General features: G+C 43.1%; 1 protein-coding gene and 1 pseudogene across 1 annotated transcript in view; both read left to right on the forward strand.

The window, feature by feature from the left end:
• The window catches only part of LOC126298972 (glutamate [NMDA] receptor subunit 1), a 516,838-nt gene that overhangs the window by 308,524 nt on the left and 188,257 nt on the right, over window positions 1-20,057 (forward strand). The gene's annotated exons all lie outside the window — the stretch shown is intronic.
• Window positions 8,641-8,758, forward strand: LOC126299917 (5S ribosomal RNA; annotated as a pseudogene).

The following is a 20,057-nucleotide window of genomic DNA, read 5'->3' on the forward strand; positions in this document are numbered from 1 at the left end:
GGTTAACACTAGGTGCTTTCTCCCAATCGAGGAGGGTTTCTAGTTTTCAATATATTAACAAACGATTGCTGACGCGCTGCCATGTTGCAGGTATTACAGTATCACGAACCAACGAATCAGCATATGAGACCGGGTGTGCTTCAGTAAGAAACTGACAATGACTGCCGTGAAGTTCCGCTGCCTAAGTTGTTGCGGCCGCTTCTGACAACGGTAGAACTCAACGCGAGCGGCAGTAACATGAGCTCATTTACAGTGATAATTAGAGAGCAACCGACACATTTCTACATCTACATGGATTCTCTGCAAATCACATTTTAGTGCCTGGCAGAGGGTCCATCCCTTTAGTAGATCTGTTACATTTTTTAAGTGTCTTGTCAATAAAACGCAGTCTTTGGTTAGCCTTCCCCGCAACACTTTCTATGTGTTCTTTCCAATTTATGTTGCTCATAATTGTAATTCCTAGGTGTTTAGTAGAATTTACGGCGTTTAGATTTGACTGATTTATTGTGTAACCGAAGTTTAACGAATTCCTTTTAACACTCATGTGGATGACCTCACCCTTTTCGTTATTTAGGGTTAATTGCCAATTTTCGACCATACAGCTATCTTTTATAAATCGTTTTGCAATTTTTTTTGATCTTCTGATGAGTTTGTTAGTCGATAAACGAAAGCATCAGCTGCAAACAACCTTAGACGGCTGCTCAAATTGTCTCCCTGCCTGTAGCACTATCTTGGGTAACGCCAGAAATCACTTCTGATTTACTCGATGGCTTTACGTCATTTACCATGAACTGTGACCCCTCTGACAGGAAATCACGAATCCAGTCACATAAGTGATATGACATTCCACAAGCACGTAATTTACGCAAGTTACTTTTTAACATACTGAAATTTGTTCTTGACTACCAAACGTGTTTCGCTTGTTCATGTTAGACACCTTAAGAGGTCTACAATATATGTAAAATTATTTAATTATAGAGACCTTTATGTGATATTTGTAGTGATTTTTTGGCAGTTGTTTCGATCTAGCTAGTTCCATTTGTAATTATATGTTTGTGTTTTCTTTACTTACATTAATTTTTGTGTGCTGTTCATCCCCTCATTTGGTGTTCTAGTGTATATGTAGTAAATGCACATGGAATAGGTTTTGTACCCTGTTCACACAGCCATTTGTTCTATATGTGCTGAGTGCGATACTTGTAAGACATATGCAAAGCCATTTTATCAGCCTTAATGCAAATACATTAGCTTCTTTTATATTTTATATTTTTAAAAAGTTTTTGTACACAGGTCTATAAGTAACTAGAAGATGTATCACTACACTTGCGTCCTCTTGTTGCTGACTTGAATTAATGCCACGTAGCATTACGAGCAGTTCGCACGTGGCTGTGGTACACAGCATATGACGAGATATAATGTACCCATATGTCAATATTGTCAACAGTATTTTAGAATTAAGGTTATTTGTATCGTTAAAAGTTTGCACTGTCATTGTAACATTCATGTAATCATTACCTATTTATGATACTTTGTATATACTTCTTTGTAATTTTCGCAAACGATGTAACAAGAAAGAGCATAAGCCAATTTTCATACAATAAAAAGTGTGACTGAGAAAAAAAAGTTTCAAATGACGTAACATGCCACGCTCCAACCACAGACTACGCCAGTTTAGTTTTTCCTGATGACGACATCCACCTGAGTAGTCCTCACCCGGGGATCTGAATGGAGGATTAATTTACCTCTGGAATATTTTACCCAAGAGGACGTCATCATCATCCAGCCATATATTAGAGCTACATGTCCTCAAGGGAGATAACGGCCATAGTTCCCTCCAAGGCCAGGTCAGTCAATCATCCAGATTGTTGACCCTGAAACTAATGAAAAGGCTGCTGTCTTTTCACAGATATACCTTCGTTGTTACGGTATATCTGTCTGTATCTTTGAGGCACAGAAGTGACCCTCCCTCGCCAAGATCCATAGTTCATAGAGAACTTCAAATAACATATTCAAAAGAGACTTTTAGATTTAAAATTTACGACAAAATGACTTTCATGCAAGCTGTGTGCACAATTTTAGGACGTTTTTTTAAATTTTCCTTCAGGAGAAAATTTGTTATTTTTTGAGGTTACTTTCTTGAGTGTAGTTAAAAAAGCTCGTAAGATTAGTGGAAGTCTAGTACGATTCTAGGTGTCGAGAACACTTCCCCTACCAAGTGGAACACCTGTTCTCAGATGGTTCAGCTCCCCGAACTTAAACTTCTGTGGACAACTGAGTTTACTGTTAACAGTCAACTTGGATTTAGTGGTTAATTTTTTCGCAAAAAATTGTACAATGTTTTATGAGAAACATTAATGATAAAGTGCAGCAGTAGTCGGCATTGGTGACCAATTCCAATATCCCTGGTATTATAACCATCTTATCTCAAATAACATACTGTCAAAGTCATAGTTTGGATTTCTAAAGGGTTCTGATATTGAGATGGCTATCTACACTTACAGTGAAAATGTGCTTAACTCATTAACAAAAAATTACAGGCAACTGGTATATTTTGCGATCTGTCAAAGGCATTTGACTGTGTAAATCACAATCTCCTTTTAAGTAAATTAGAATATCATAGTGTAACAGGAAATGCTGCAAAATGGTTCAAATCTTATATATCTCGCAGGAAACAAAGGGTGTTATTAGGAAAGAGACATGTATCAAGCTATCAGGCGCCATCCAACTGGGAACTAGTTACATATGGGGTCCCACAAGGTTCCACTTCAGGACCCTTACTTTTTCTTGTGTATATCAATGACCTTTCATCAGTAACATTACCAGAAGCCAAGTTCGTTTTGTTTGCCGATGATACAAACATTGCAATAAATAACAAATCAAGTGTCGTCTTAGATATGTCAGCTAATAAAATATTTGTGGACATTAATCACTGGTTCCTTGCCAATTCTTTGTCTCAAAACTTTGAAAAACACACTACATGCAGTTCAGAACTTGTAAGGGGTGTCCCACGAGTATATGCCTAACATAGGATGACAAGCAGATAGAAGAAAAGGACAGTGTTCAGTTCTTGGGATTACAGCTTGATAATAAATTCAACTGGGAGGAGCACACCACAGAACTGCTGGAGCGTCTTAACAAATCTCTATTTGCAATGCGAATTGTGTGAGACATAGGGGACATAAAAATCAAAAAGGTGGCATACTATGCTTACTTTCCTTTCATAATGTCATACGGGATTATTTTTTGGGGCAATCCATCAAGACAAGCACAAAAACGTGCAGTAAGAGTTATATGTGGTGTGAACTCAAGAACATCTTGCAGAAGCCTGTTAGGGAACTAGGGATACTAACTACTGTTTCCCAATATATTTATTCCTTAATGAAATTTGTCATTAAAAATATATCACTTTTTCAAACCAACAGCTCTATTCATGGAATCAATATTAGAAATAAGAATAATCTTCACAAGGATTTAAAGTTACTTACTCTTGTACAAAAAGGTGTGCATTATTCAGGAACACACATTTTCAATATATATATATATCCTCACTACGGATCAATTGGAATGAAAGTAAATCTAATCTAATCAATACCGCGGTTCGATCGCGTCCGCATTGTTACTTCGTGCCAAGAAGGGTTCTCAACAAGGGAAGTGTCCAGACGTCTCGGAGTGAACCAAAGCGATGTTGTTTCTACATGGAGGAGATACAGAGAGACGGGAACTGTCGATGAGATGCATCGCTCAGACCACCCATGGGCTACTACTGCAGTGGATGACCGCTACCTACGGATTAAAGCTCGGAGGAACCCTGACAGCAACGCCACAATGTTGAATAATGCTTTTAGTGCAGGCGCAGGACGTCGTGTTACCACTCAAACTGTGGGCAGTAGGCTACATGATTCGCAACTTCACTCCCGACGTCCAAGGCGAGGTCCATCTTTGCAACCATGATACCATGCAGCGCGGTATAGAAGGGGCCCAACAACATGCCGAATGGACCACTCAGGATGGGCATCACGTTCTCTTCATCGATGAGTGTCGCATATGCCTTCAACCAGACAATCGTCGGAGACGTTGTTACAGGCAACCCGGTCAGGCTGAACGCCTTAGACACACTGTCCAGCGAGTGTAGCAAGGTGGAGGTTCCCTGCTGTTTTGAGGTGGCATTATGTGGGACCGACGTACGGCGCTGGTGGTCATGGAAGGCGCCGTAACGATTGTACGATACGTCAATGCCATCGGCCGACTGATAATGCAACCATCCCGGCAGCATATTGGCGAGGCATTTGTCTTCATGGACGATAATCCGAGCCCCCACCGTGCACATCTTGTGAATTACTTCCTTCAGGATAACGACATCGCTCGACTAGAGCGGCCAGCGTGCTCTCCAGACATGAACCTTAGCGAACATGCCTTGGATAGACTGAAAAGTGTTGCTTATGGACGGCGTGGCCCACCAGCCCTTCTGAGGGATCTACGTCGAATCGCCGTTGAGGAGTGGCACAATCTGGACCAACAGTACCTTGATGAACCTATGGATAGTATGCCATGACGAATACAGGCATGCATCAATGTAAGAGGACGTGGTACTAGATATCAGAGGCACCGGTGTGTACAGCAGTCTGGACCACCACCTCTGAAGGTCTCGCTGTATGGTGGTACAACATGCAATGTTTGGTTTTCTTGAGCAATAAAAATGGCGGAAATGATGTTTATGTTGATCTCTATTCCAATTTTTTGTACAGGTTCCGGAACCCTCGGAACCGAGGTGATGCAAAACTTTTTTGATGTGTGTCTTTATTTCGGTAGATGTAAGAAACGTTACTCTTTCTAATGTTTATATAGTATATTTTTTATTTTCTTGAGAGTTACAGTAACAAGCTATGGTTTTTTAAATAGTCACTATTTGTTTCATCGTGTAGCTGATGCAATTAAACCAAGTGTATGCGAACCAATTCAAATCAAGTTTCCACCAATTTTAACTAGAGAACTAGAGACGTTCAAAGTTTCACGGATGGCAGCAACATGCTGTACCTTATTATCTATGTTCAGATGGATGATCTGATGGCAAAACGTTGTTTAAATGACAGATTCAAACGTTTGCCCATTTTAGTGAATACACAGCCCACTGTGGCTTCTAAACAAGTTGCAGACGAGATGTATAGCTGTCGGTGCCACGGAACGACAAGCTTCCTCGGTGTGCTGTTTGAAGTCCTCTGCGGTTGTGCGTTCTGTGGTGTAAAGTGGTCTACGGTGTAGGACCACTTCTGTGTGGGGCTGGGTCGTGGCAGTGAATAGAGTTGGTGGAAATAGGCTGTAGATAGCTCAAGCAGATAACATCAAAACGTTAAAACATTTCATTAGCACTCATTTGTGTCCCCTGGTAGCGTCTCGGTGGAGGCGGTGACACACATTCTCGAGCACATCGGGAGGCTGCATGTGGCTGACGTTTACCGCGCTGTGACGTAAGCGCCCTGCACTGCTGACTCCAGTGGCTTTACGCTGCGGCGTGTGGCCTCGTTATTGGGCAAGGATGCCCGCAGTCGGAGCCAGTGTTGTAGACTGCCGAGTTTCGTGCAGCGGATGCCAGTCTCTGATGGAACTCGCCCCAGCGAGTGACGCCTGCACCTGCACGGAAGGTTGGGTAGCGGTACTGTCCAGGTCCCGAGCTGCTTCCCTCCAGGGAAGGAGCCAGGCAGCTGCTTGAACTGGCCCAGATGGTGGAGGCAGACTAGTACCTTCGTTCGAGGACGACGACTTGCCACTAGCAGACGGTGCGGCGGTAGAGGCCCGAAATTCTAGTGGCTGCGTACCGTCCCCCTAGTCGTCTTGCGTGGCTCTCCAGTCTCTCTTGGTGATGCTGGACTGCAGTCTCTCTTGGTGATGCTGGACTGCCAACGCCCCGGCCTACGTATTGTGCCAACGCGCTGCTTCCAGCTGTTCCCAGTATAACAAATCCTTGTCCTGAGCGTGTGCTACGGGCTTGCCTCGCGCTGTAAGAGTCCCATTCTAATGCCGCAGCTGCAATATTGAGATTCGTGCCCTAGTCTGCCTCGTGCTGTCTAAAATGACCCCGATGGTGCATTCGACATTCCAGCTAATGAGCATCCTCCATCTGCCTTCCACTGCTGCGGCAGAACTGCTAATTTCCTTAGCGATGCCATCCCCGCTTCGAAAGACCTTGGTCCCCAGGTCTCTTTTTAGACCGGTCTGCAACGGAACTCGGCATACGTTGACTGAATGTACGATATTTTACAATATTTCGCCTAAGCACTAAGTGGATTAAAGCATGAGGTTCAGATGATGTGAATTTACTCTACTGATTTAGCTCTTAGGCTCCACATTCATACACAGTCTACAATTATCCCAGGTTTACTTTTATAACTAGTATTTCCCATTTTCTACTAATTTATTTATAACACAATTTAAAACTACGTACTACTGCCTCCTTACCCTGTCATGGCACCATGGCCTCTGACCTCGTGTGGCTTGACGTGGGGCCTATACTCAATGCAGAAGTGTTGATCATCATCCTAAATACTAGTGTATACACTGAGATGACAAAAGCCTGGGACAGCGATATGCACATGTCCAGGAGACGGTAGTATTGCGTACACAAGGTATAGAACGACAGTGCGTAGGCGGAATTGTCATTTTCATGTGAAAAGATATCCGTCGTCATTATGCTAGAAGCATTGGGACATTTCATTTCGGAAATCATTAGGGAATTCAGTATTCCGAGACCCACAGTGTCAAGAGTGTGCCCGAGAATACCAGATTTCAGGCATTACCTCTCATCATGGACGACGCAGTGGCCGGCAGTCTTCACTTAACGTCCGAGAGCAGCGGCGTTCTCATCGAGTTGTCAGTGAAATATGAAATGAAATCATCGCGTGTCTTTGATGACCAGGAGACCTCACCGGGGAAAGTTCGACCGCCGAGTTGCAAGTCTTTTCATTTGACGACACACTGCGCGACTTGCGTGTCAGTGATGATGAAAGGATGAGGAGGAAAACACAACAAACACACCCCGAGGGGATAAAACCTCCAAGCCGGCCGGGAGTCGATCCCAGGCTCACTGTATGACAGCCAAACATGCTGACCTCGCAGCTAATGGTACGGACAGAGTTGTCATTACCAACACTGAGTGAAATAATAATAGAAATCAAAGTGGGACGTACGAAGAAGGTATCTGTTAGGACAATGCTACGAAATTTGGCGTTAATGGGCTATGGCAGCAGACGACAGACGCCAATGCCTTTGCTTACAGCACGACATCGCGGGCAGTTCCTCTCCTGGGCTTGTTGGTAAGAACGGATGGTAGGTTTCGAGTACGACGAAGACCCCACGAGGCCCCACAATACACTGTGCGAGCTGCGGGTGGCTCTATAGTGGGGTGGCTTGTGTTTACATGGAATGGACTGGATTCTCTGGTGCAAATGAACAGATGATTGATTGGAAATGGTTATTTTTAGTTACTTTGAGACAATTTACAGGCCCTCATGGACTTCATGTTCCCAAAAAACGATGGAATTCCAATGGATGACAATTCGTTATGTCACTGGGTCAAATTTATTCACAATTGGTTTGACGAACGTTTTGGATAATTCGGGTGAATGATTTAGCCACCCACGTCGCCCAACGTGAGTCCCACTAAACATTTATGGGACACAATTGCCTGGTCAGTTCGGGCACAAAATCCTGCACTGGTAACATTTTCGCACTTATGGGTAGCTTTAGAGGCAGCTTAATATTTCTGCAGGAGACTCCCAACGACTTGTTGAGTCCATGTCATGTCCAGTTGCTGCACTACACTGGTCAGGAGGAGGTCCGACACGATATTAGGAGGTATTTCTTCACTTTCGTCACCGCAGTTTACATTTCTCAGTACGACTCATTGTACAAGTTTCAAGCAGACAACAATATCCATTCTGTCCATTTACATTTTCTGTCGCACATACATGGTTAATGATGTAGTCTTTTGGGATCTGTACTTCCAGGGGTGCACTTGGTCGGTCGTCTCTCCACCTCAGCTAAATGAAGGCTGCACGAAACAGAGTCACATCTATTAGAATGTCAGAAGTTGTGACACTCAAGGTCACAATACTTCCCGATACTTCTGCAGATGCCGTAGCGCCTGTTCTGCAGAGATATATCCTTCTTAGGTCTCTGTTAGCTCGTTCAGGGAGAGGATTGGTTCAGGTTTCAACGTACTATTGAGATGGGTCAAATCTGTGCTGGGAACACTTCCAACGATTTTTCTGGCCAGTATAGCTGTGACTGTGTTGCGCCCAAGCTGGTAGTCCCTGTACTATCAAGTCAGAGATGGGAAGTCGTTCGCTTTATGTACCACGTTGTTCCGTTAATTAACAACCCAAACAATCAATTACCATGTAAATCTACTATAAGCCTATCCCGTTCGTAGCATATCGCTACTGTGTTGTAAGTTGGTTGTCGCCCCACTTACTGGAAATAGGGTTGTGGCTCCCAAATGTCACGCGGACGAATCTGTCCATCTCTTTTGTCTAGGTACAACTGAACCTCACATGTGCCTGTGCCAGTCAGGATTACTGGAGTCGAGCAGACTGTAACACTATCCTTCTGATAGTGCTGAAGTTTCTGCAATGTCATTACCGTATGGGCAACGACCTTGCCGCAGTGAATACGCCGGTTCCCGTGAGATCACCGAAGTTAAGCGCTGTCGGGCGTGGTCGGCACTTGGATGGGTGACCATCCAGGCCGCTATGTGCTGTTGCCATTTTTCGGGGTGCACTCAGCCTCGTGATGCCAATTGAGGAGCTACTCGACAGAATAGTAGCGGCTTCGATCAAGAATACCATCATATCGACGGGGAGAGCTGTGTGCTGACCCCTCGCCCCTCCTATCCGCATCATCCCCTGAGGATGACACGGCGGTCGGATGGTCCCGGTAGGCCACTCGTGGCCTGAAGACGGAGTGCATTACCGTATGCTTATACCTGTCCAACGATATTAGCAAGATGCCTCCCGTCCTGATCCACACAAATTTTCCCGTCTCTCACTGTAATGGGTAAGCATTAGTGGTGAAACACCTGAACCGTGTTTGTCCTCTTATAACCGGGAACCAAACCTACACGTATGGATGTGCTTAAACTGTCCTAACTTCCACCGTTGCTATGTGATGGTACAGGGGTAAATTTTACCTGAGGAGCTCTGCAATAAGTTTCAACTCAGGTGGCAACTCCTTCTACACTTTCTGCAACACACCCTAGTATTGTTCTGGTAGTAACAACGCTGGACTAAGCTGTCTGTACATGACAGGGTGAATGGCTTCCTGCAGATCTGCTATACCCATTCTTATGTCTCAGATGCTGTCGGCCAACGACTATAATAGTCTTTCAATTGTAGCCCTCATATCTAACATTTCTATTCGAGTCCGTAAAATTCTTAGAACCATGTTGATGGCGTCGACTAATGACTTTTCACAATCCATCATCTCCATCGTAATTTTTTTGTAATGCACGTGTGTTATTCATCACCATCTGCTCCAAGGTTGTCATCTGTGTGGTATGCCACTCCACTACTGTTTTCTTACCCCTGGCCATTTTCTTCATCCCTTACACGGTTATGTTTATCTCCCTAACATTGCTCTTATCTATCTTCTGAGTACTGTTTTCAATTATCATCCCACAGCATCCAAACAAGCTTACTTCCGTCGCTGCAACGTGAGTGGCAGCACGTCTGTTGCTTGCTGCATCTGTTCCTTCAGCTGCTTATAAGATCTGTGGGACCTGTCATACTCCCCTCATACTTCTTTAAATATATCCTTCTCCACTTTGCATCGCAATTCTGCAAGTGCATCCTCCAATCTCCTCAATTCATTTCTCGTCTGTCATGCCCGTTTTCAATCTACCAGTCGTCAAATCCTTTCTACCTCTCCTCTGCATATTCTGCAGTTACTCTATTGCAAAAATCTCAGCTCCGCTCTTCCTTCTTCATACAGTCTGCTCCAAATCTCTTAGACAATTTTATTTTGTCCGCTCGAATCGTCTGTGCTTCTCATGTTACAATTACCAATACCTCCTCTCTGGTAGCCCGTTATTATATTGAAAACCTTGGTCCCAGCGGTGCTGTCCATGACATGATTACCCTTTGTCAACTGCACAAACACAACTGACAACTACACTTAAACTTTCTACTACGTCAACACTTTCCACTACTTCACATGCTTACATACCGTGCCATAACCCATGCTCAACATCAGTGTTCGTTCCAAATGGCGCAAACTATTCGCATCTTTTCTCCAATTGTCAGGTTCAGGCGTCATGAAAACACTGTTCACTAAACACAACAAAACAGCAAAACAAAAGCCAATTATTAGGAAGACATTTAACTATAACCCTGTTGTCATAACACTTCTTACGTAACTTAACCACTCTTCCTGAGTGGCTGCTCATAAGTATTGCTTTAAACACTAAATCAACGAATACTCCTCTAAAGTAGTTCTTCTTGTTGTGGTCTTCAGTCCTGAGACTGGTTTGATGCAGCTCTCCATGCTACTCTGTCCTGTGCAAGCTTCTTCATCTCCCACTACCTACGGCAGCCTACATCCTTCTGAATCTGCTTATTATATTCATCTATTGGTCTCCCTCTACGATTTTTACCTTCCACGCTGCCCTCCAGTACTAAATTGGTGATCCCTTGATGCCTCAGAACATATCCTACCAACCGATGCCTTCTTCTGGTCAACTCCTCCCCAATTCTATTCAATATCTCCTCATTAGTTATGTGATCTACCCATCTAATCTTCAGCATTCTTCTGTAGCACCACATTTCGAAAGCTTATATTCTCTTCTTGTCTAAACTATATATCGTCCATGTTTCACTCCCATACATTGCTATACTCCATTCAAATACTTTCAGAAACGACTTCCTGACACATCTATACTCGATGTTAACAAATTTCTCTTCTTCAGAAACTCTTTCCTTGCCATTGCCAATCTACATTTTATATCCTCTCTACTTCGACATTCATCAGTTATTTTGCTCCCCAAATAGCAAAACTCCTTTACCACTTTAAGTGTCTCATTTCCTGATCTAATTCCCTCAGCATCACCCGACTTAATTCGACTATATTCGATTATCCTTGTTCTGCTTTTGTTGATGTTCATCTTATATCCTCCTTTCAAGACACTGTCCATTCTGTTCAACTGCTCTTCCAAGTCCTTTGCTGTCTCTGACAGAATTACAATGTCATCGGCGAACCTCAAAATTTTTATTTTTCCTCCATGGATTTTAATACCTTCTCCGAACTTTTCTTTTGTTTCCTTTACTGCTTGCTCAGTTTACAGATTGAATAGCATCGGGGAGAGGCTACAACCACTGCTTCCCTTTCATGTCCCTTGACTCTTATAACTGCCATCTGGTTTCAGTACAAATTGTAAATAGCCTTTCGTTCCCCGTATTTTACCACTGCTACCTTCAGAATTTGAAAAAGAGTATTCCAGTCAACATTGTCAAGAGCTTCCTCTAAGTCTACAAATGCTAGAAACGTAGGTTTGCCTTTCCTTAATCTTTCTTCTAAGATAAGTCGTAGGGTCAGTATTGCCTCACGTGTTCCAACATTTCTACGAAATCCAAACTGATCTTCGCCGAGGTCGGCTTCTACCAGTTTTTCCACTCGTCTGTAAGGAATTCGCGTTAGTATTTTGCAACTGTGACTTACTAAACTGATAGTTCGGTAATTTTCACTTCTGTCAACACCTGCTTTCTTTGGGATTGGAATTATTATATTCTTCTTGAAGTTTGAGGGAATGTCGCCAGTCTCGTACATCTTGCTCCCAGATGGTAGAGTTTTGTCAGGACTGGCTTTCCCAAGGCTGTCAGTAGTTCTAATGGAATGTTGTCTACTCCCGGGGCCTTGTTTCAACTCAGGTCTTTCAGTGCTCTGTCAAACTCTTTATGCAGTATCATATCTCCCATTTCATTTTCATCTACCTCCTCTTCCATTTCCATAATATTGTCCTCAAGAACATCGCCCCTGTATAGACCCTCTATAGACTCCTACCACCTTCCTGCTTTCCCTTCTTTGCTTAGAACTCGGTTTCCATCTGAGCTCTTGATATTCATGCAAGTTGTTCTCTTTTCTCCAAAGATTTCTTTAATTTTCCTGTAGGCAGTATCTATCTTACCCCTAGTGAGATAAGCCTCTACATCCTTACATTTGTCCTCTAGCCATGCCTGCTTAGCCATTTTGCACTTCCTGTCGATCTCATGTTTGAGACGATTCTATTCATTTTTGCCTGCTTCATTTACTGCATTTTTGTATTTTCTCCTTTCATCAATTACATTCAGTATTTCTTCTGTTTTTTTTTTTTTTTTTTTTTTTTTTTTTTTTTTTTTTTTTTTTTTTTTTTTTTGGTCATCAGTCTACTGACTGGTTTGATGCGGCCCGCCACGAATTCCTTCCCTGTGCTAACCTCTTCATCTCAGAGAGTAGCACTTGCAACCTACGTCCTCAATTATTTGCTTGACGTATTGCAATCTCTGTCTTCCTCTATAGTTTTTGCCCTCTACAGCTCCCTCTAGTACCATGGAAGTCATTCCCTCATGTCTTAGCAGATGTCCTATCATCCTGTCCCTTCTCCTTATCAGTGTTTTCCACATATTCCTTTCCTCTCCGATTCTGCGTAGAACCTCCTCATTCCTTACCTTATCAGTCCACCTAATTAACAACATTCGTCTATAGCACCACATCTCAAATGCTTCGATTCTCTTCTGTTCCGGTTTTCCCACAGTCCATGTTTCAATACCATACAATGCTGTACTCCAGACGTACATCCTCAGAAATTTCTTCCTCAAATTAAGGCCGGTATTTGATATTAGTAGACTTCTCTTGGCCAGAAATGCCTTTTTTGCCATAGCGAGTCTGCTTTTGATGTCTTCCTTGCTCCGTCCGTCATTGTTTATTTTACTACCTAGGTAGCAGAATTCCTTAACTTCATTGACTTCGTGATCATCAATCCTGATGTTAAGTTTCTCGCTGTTCTCATTTCTACTACTTCTCATTACCTTCGTCTTTCTCCGATTTACTCTCAAACCATACTGTGTACTCATTCGACTGTTCATTCCGTTCAGCAGATCACTTTCTCTCAGGATAGCAATGTCATCAGCGAATCGTATCATTGATATCCTTTCACCTTGTATTTTAATTCCACTCTTGAACCTTTCTTTTATTTCGATCATTGCTTCCTCGATGTACAGATTGAAGAGTAGGGGCGAAAAGCTACAGCCTTGTCTTACTCCCTTCTTAATACGAGCACTTCGTTCTTGATCGTCCACTCTTATTATTCCCTTTTGGTTGTTGTACATATTGTATATGACCCGTCTCTCCCTACAGCCTACCCCTACTTTTTTCAGTATCTCGAACAGCTTGCACCATTTTATATTGTCGAACGCTTGTCCCAGGTCGACAAATCCTATGAACGTGTCTTGATTTTTCTTTAGCCTTGCTTCCATTATTAGCCATAACGTCAGAATTGCCTCTCTCGTGCCTTTACTTTTCCTAAAGCCAAACTGATCGTCACCTAGCGCATTCTCAATTTTCTTTTCCATTCTTCTGTATATTATTCTTGAAAGCAGCTTCGATGCATGAGCTGTTAAGCTGATTGTGCGATAATTCTCGCACTTGTCAGCTCTTGCCATCTTCGGAATTGTGTGGACGATGCTTTTCCGAAAGTCAGATGGTATGTCGCCAGACTCATATATTCTACACACCAACGTGAATAGTCGTTCTGTTGCCTCTTCCCCTAATGATTTTAGAAATTCTGATGGAATGTTATCTATCCCTTCTGCCTTATTTGACCGTAAGTCCTTCAAAGCTCTTTTAAATTCCGATTCTAATACTGGATCCCCTATCTCTTCTAAATCGACTCCTGTTTCTTCTTCTATCACATCAGACAAATCTTCACCCTCATAGAGGTTTTCAATGTATTCTTTCCACCTATCTGCTCTCTCCTCTGCATTTAACAGTGGAATTCCCGTTGCACTCTTAATGTTACCAGCGTTGCTTTTAATGTCACCAAAGGTTGTTTTGACTTTCCTGTATGCTGAGTCTGTCCTTCCGACAATCATATCTTTTTCGATGTCTTCACATTTTTCCTGCAGCCATTTCGTCTTAGCTTCCCTGCACTTCCTATTTATTTCATTCCTCAGCGACTTGTATTTCTGTATTCCTGATTTTCCCGTAACATGTTTGTACTTCCTCCTTTCATCAATCAGCTGAAGTATTTCTTCTGTTACCCATGGTTTCTTCGCAGCTACCTTCTTTGTACCCATGTTTTCCTTCCCAACTTCTGTGATGGCCCTTTTTAGAGTTGTCCATTCCTCTTCAACTGTGCTGCCTACTGCGCTATTCCTTATTGCTGTATCTATAGCGTTAGAGAACTTCAAACGTATCTCGTCATTCCTTAGAACTTCCGTATCCCACTTCTTTGCGTATTGATTCTTCCTGACTAATGTCTTGAACTTCAGCCTACTCTTCATCACTACTATATTGTGATCTGAGTCTATATCTGCTCCTGGGTACGCCTTACAATCCAGTATCTGATTTCGGAATCTCTGTCTGACCATGATGTAATCTAATTGAAATCTTCCCGTATCTCCCGGCCTTTTTCAAGAATACCTCCTCCTCTTGTGATTCTTGCACAGGGTATTCGCTATTACTAGCTGAAACTTGTTACAGAACTCAATTAGTCTTTCTCCTCTTTCATTCCTTGTCCCAAGCCCATATTGTCCTGTAACCTTTTCTTCTACTCCTTCCCCCACAACTGCATTCCAGTCGCCCATGACTATTAGATTTTCGTCCCCCTTTACATACTGCATTACCCTTTCAATATCCTCATACACTTTCTCTATCTGTTCATCTTCAGCTTGCGACGTCGGTATGTGTACCTGAACTATCGTTGTCGGTGTTGGTCTGCTGTCGATTCTGATTAGAACAAACCGGTCACTGAACTGTTCACAGTACCACACCCTCTGCCCTACCTTCCTATTCATAACGAATCCTACACCTGTTATACCATTTTCTGCTGCTGTTGATATTACCCGATACTCATGTGACCAGAAATCCTTGTCTTCCTTCCACTTCACTTCACTGACCCCTACTATATCTAGATTGAGACTTTGCATTTCCCTTTTCAGATTTTCTAGTTTCCCTATCACGTTCAAGCTTCTGACATTCCACGCCCCGACTCATAGAACGTTATCCATTCGTTGATTATTCAGTCTTTTTCTCATGGTAACCTCCCCCTTGGCAGTCCCCTCCCGGAGATCCGAATGGGGAACTATTTCGGAATCTTTTGCCAATGGAGAGATCATCATGACACTTCTTCAACTACAGGCCACATGTCCTGTGGATACACGTTATGTGTCTTTAATGCAGTGGTTTCCATTGCCTTCTGCATCCTCATGTCGTTGATCATTGCTGATTCTTCCGCTTTTAGGGGCAATATCCACCCCTAGGACAAGAGAGTGCCCTGAACCTCTATCCGCTCCTCCGCCCTCTTTGACAAGGCCGTTGGCAGAATGAGGCTGACTTCTTATGCCGGAAGTCTTCGGCCGTCAATGCTGATTATTTATCAAAATTTAGGCAGTGACAGGGATCGAACCTGGGACCGAAAACGTTTTGATTATGAATTAAAGACGCTATCCCTAGACCACAGGTACCCCTTCTGTTACCCAAGGATTTCTACTAGGCCTCGTCTTTTTACCTACTTGATCCTCTGCTGCCTTCACTATTTCACCCCTCAAAGCTACCCATTCTTCTTCTACTGTGCTTCTTTCCCCCACTCCTGTCAATTGTTCTCTTATGCTCTCCCTGAAACTCTGTACAACCTCTGGTTCTTTCAATTTATTTGCAGTTTCTTCAATTTTAATCTACAGTTCATAACCAATAGATTGTGGTCCGAGTCCACATCTGCCCCTGAAAATGTCTTACAATTTAAAATTTGATTCTTAAATCTGTCTTACCAGTATATAATCTATCTGAAATCTTCTAGTATCTCCAGGGTTCTTCCATGTATACAACCTTCTTTCATGATTCTTGAACCAAGTGTTAGCTATGATTAAGTTGTGCTCTATGCATAATTCTACCAGGCGGCTTCTCTTTCATTTCTTAGCCCCAATCCATATTCACCTACTACGTTTCCTTCTCTTCCTTTTCCTACTATCGAATTCCAGTCACCCATGACTATTAAATTTTCGTCTCCCTTCGCTACCTGAATAATTTCTTATACCGCATCATACATTTCATCAATTTCTTCATCATCTGCAGAGCTAGTTGGCATATAAACCTGTACTACTGTAGTAGGCGTGGGCTTCATGTCTATCTTGGTCACAATAATGCGTTCACTATGCTGTTTGTAGTAGCTTACCCGCACTCCTATTTTTTTATTCATTATTAAACCTACTCCTGCATTACCCCTATTTGATTTTGTATTTATAACCCTGTATTCACCTGACCAAAAGTCTTGTTCCTCCTGCCACCGAACTTCACTAATTCCCACTATATCTAAGTTTAACCTATCCATTTCCCTTTTTAAATTTTCTAACCTACCTGCCCAATTAAGGGATCTGACATTCCACGCTCCGATCCGTAGAACGCCAGTTTTCTTTCTCCTGATAACGACGTCCCCTTGAGTAGTCTCCGCCCGGAGATCCGAATGGGGGACTATTTCACCTCCGGAATATTTTACCCAAGAGGACGCCATCATCATTTAATCATACAGTAAAAGCTGCATGTCCTCGGTAAAAATTACGGCCGTAGTTTCCCCTTGCTTTCAGTCGTTCGCAGTACCAGCACAGCAAGGCCGTTTTAGTTAGTGTTACAAGGCCAGGTCCGTCAATCATCCAGACTGTTGCCCCTGCAACTACTGAAAAGGCTGCTGCCCCTCTTCAGGAACCATAAGTTTGTCTGGCCTCTCAACAGATACGCCTCCGTTGTGGTTGCACATACGGTACGGCTATCTGTATCGTTGAGGCACGCAAGCCTCTCCACCAACGGCAAGTCTACATGCTGGCACAGAAGCGTCTTCTGACTGCCTTTCACTGCTGAGGCTGACCTGCTAGTTTCTGTGGTAACCATTTTCAAACCTTGTTCCACGAAGAGAATCTTTGTTTCCCAATGAGATGATAGTCACATGGAGCTAGGTCAGGACTGTAAGGCGGGTGTTTCAGTGTTGTCCATCCGAGTTATTTGATCACTTCCATGGTTTTTGACTGACATGTGGCGGTGCATTGTCGTGCAACAGCAAAACATCCTGCTTTTACCAATGTGGTCGAACACGATTCAGTCGAGCTTGAAGTTTCTTCTGTGTCGTCACATGTGCATCATAATTTATGGTGGTTCCATTTGGTATGATGACCAAAAGCAAGATTCCTTCGGAATCGAAAAACACCGTAGCCATAACTTTTCTAGCAGAAGGTGTGGTTTTGAATTTTTTTTCCTGGGTGAATTTGCATGATGCCACTCCATTGATTGCCTCTTCGTCTCTGGTGAAAAATGATGGAGCCGTATTTCATCGCCTGTCACAATTCTTCCAAGAAATTCATCTCCACCATTCTCGTACTGTTCCAAAAGTTCGCTGCATACCGTTTTTCTTGTTTCTTTGTGAGCCACTGTCAACATCCTGGGAACCCACCTGGCACAAACCTTTTTAACGCCAACACTTCCATTATTCTGAAAACACTTCCTTCCCCTATCCCAACGTAGAATGACAATTCGTTCAGTGTGATGCGTCTGACAGTAGTCACCAATTCGTTAACTCTCTGCACATTGTCTGGAGTATGTTCAGTACAAGGCCTGCCGCTGTGAGGACAATCCTCAATATTGCCGTGCCCGCTTTCACGTAACCTGCTTGCCCACCGACTAACTGTACTGCGATCGACAGCAGAATCTCCACACACCTTTTTCAACCTCTTGTGGATGTTTCCCACTGTCTCGTTTTCACAGCACAGTAATTCTATAACAGCACGCTGCTTCTGACGAACGTCAAGTGTAGCAGCCATCTTGAAGACATGCTGTGACGGCGCCACTCACGGGAACAGGTTGAACTAAGTTTGAAAACAAGCGGGAAGGATGTATCTACACACAGTAAAACTTTCACACATGCAGAATGAAAACTGTATTTTTACAGAAGTAGTGTGCATTTCTTATGGAGTGACCCTCGTAAATTTGCCTGCCCTGGCAGCGGTTGCAGTAGACTCCTAGTTTCCGAAGTCTGGGTCATGATTGACTGATCCCAATAAGGCTTTCGTCTCTGCTGGTGGGCGGCACAGACACTTGACGTTATGTTTCTGGTGCATCCTTCCGATTTTGCTGAGGTGTTCCCGGCGTATGAAAAAATCGCCGACGCAACAAGTTCATCTTCACCTTCAGTAGGCTGTAGTCAATGCTTCTTTGGTCTCATGGCACGTTGTCTCTGGCAGTTGCTGTAACCATTCGCATGGACACTGCCTGTAGGTGCTGCAATTCGGCTTTTAGACTGTCTGGGTAAAAGATTTCGTGTGATCTGCGCCCTAGTGTGCTTAGGACACCTACTCGTCGTGAAAGTGCATGAAACCTGGGGTTTCCAAGTACAAATCTGTATACGTCGATTTACCGTAGATGTTGTGTTCGCCTAGACCTTAAAGACTACCTTCAGTCCATAAGGAAGGAAGGCCACTTTGCCCAAATCTTCGTAATACATGCATACCAACATATGAATTAGTTAAACACCTAACAAAGATGCTCAGCCCCTTTGCCAGTACCAGTATGGAATAAGGCACATTTCATCCAGCAGCTTCAGAAATTTCGACGGGGCCAACAAGAGCTAAGAAGAGCTAACGGTGTGCTTTAACGTAACTGTTTGTACTGGTGCTTATGTTAACCTACTTTTTATTTGAATGAAAGTACTAGGAACAGGCGATGTGGCAATGAGCTGCCCGCTATCATCAGTCGTGGCCAAAATATTTACGGAGGCATTCAAGAAAGAAGCCCTTGAGGTTTTCTGAGATATACATGACACATTCGTAATCTGGCCACACGGGTGACATCATTTACAAGACTTCCTACAAAGCCTGAATTCGCTGCACCGAACCTTAAATTCCCCATGGAGGCAGTAGAAATAGTGAACTTTCACTTCTGGATGTGATCGTCAAATGAAGAACAGATAACACGCTAGGAGAAAGCGTATATCATAAACTGGCATTTGCACCTGCAGTTTCACAACAAGAAAATGTTCTAAGCATACTAGTGCACAGGGCACGCGAATTCTCCGACCAAGACGGTCAAACAGCGGAATTGCAGAAGCTACAGGCAGTATTCCATACAAACGGTTACACCAACTGCCAAATACAACGTGTCATGAGACCAAAGTAGCTGAGATCACAGCCTGCTGTGGACAAAGGGACACTTGCAAGATCACCACAAGGCTCCAAATTGAAGTTCGATAGAAGAGTCAACTCTAGCTGGGTCTACGTGAGACATAACTCGCATGAACCCGATTATTTCTTAAAATTGTTACATAGCGGAAATGCTAGTTATTTTAATGACAAAATTCAAGGGCCAGTGGAATTAAAAGATTTATTTTCTCTATATGCGTTCACATGATGTCAACGAGGTACAGTTATTTGATGTCACAAAATCTGATGCAATAATGAGATCATACCATATACAAACGTTCATACAGATAATTAGCACAGTAAAAAGGCCACGAAACCATTCTGGTAACAGCTGTGCAAGAGAATTATACCACATTGGATATGGAAGATAACCACAGAATTTATCATTAGTAGCTGGTTGTTTGAGTGATAGCACGAATCTGACAACGATGTTATCCATAGTCTCAGCCACCACACTTTACTCAACAATTCACTGTTGACCCACACGAACATTTACATGTAAGAAACGGTGGTTACAAATTGCATAAAATCGATGGTCTGATCGCACCTAAGTTTAATCCCGTGCCGCAGACACATCTTTCCAACTGACTAATGAAAAATGAAGGTGCAAGACGTGCACTCTCGCAACTAGATGATCCC

This window comes from Schistocerca gregaria, chromosome X (assembly GCF_023897955.1).
Source record: "Schistocerca gregaria isolate iqSchGreg1 chromosome X, iqSchGreg1.2, whole genome shotgun sequence".
Classification (NCBI taxonomy): domain Eukaryota; kingdom Metazoa; phylum Arthropoda; class Insecta; order Orthoptera; family Acrididae; genus Schistocerca; species Schistocerca gregaria.